Source organism: Penaeus monodon, chromosome 19 (genome assembly GCF_015228065.2).
Source record: "Penaeus monodon isolate SGIC_2016 chromosome 19, NSTDA_Pmon_1, whole genome shotgun sequence".
Taxonomy (NCBI): domain Eukaryota; kingdom Metazoa; phylum Arthropoda; class Malacostraca; order Decapoda; family Penaeidae; genus Penaeus; species Penaeus monodon.
The window spans coordinates 44,193,731-44,193,930 of NC_051404.1; positions in this window are offsets into that span (position 1 = coordinate 44,193,731).

Genomic DNA, 200 nt, shown 5'->3' on the forward strand with positions numbered 1-200 from the left:
TTGAGAGAGAGAGAGAGAATAATTGGATATCGGCTTCTAAATATATATTGCTGATGTCACTGATACGGTGAATGGATACTTTAGATTTGTCACGGTTTTATTTCTGCCATTCATTAATCACTGATTTTGCTTTTTATACTGATGTGTCTTATTCATATTTATATTTCCATATTCACAATGATTAGCGATAGGGAGCTGAT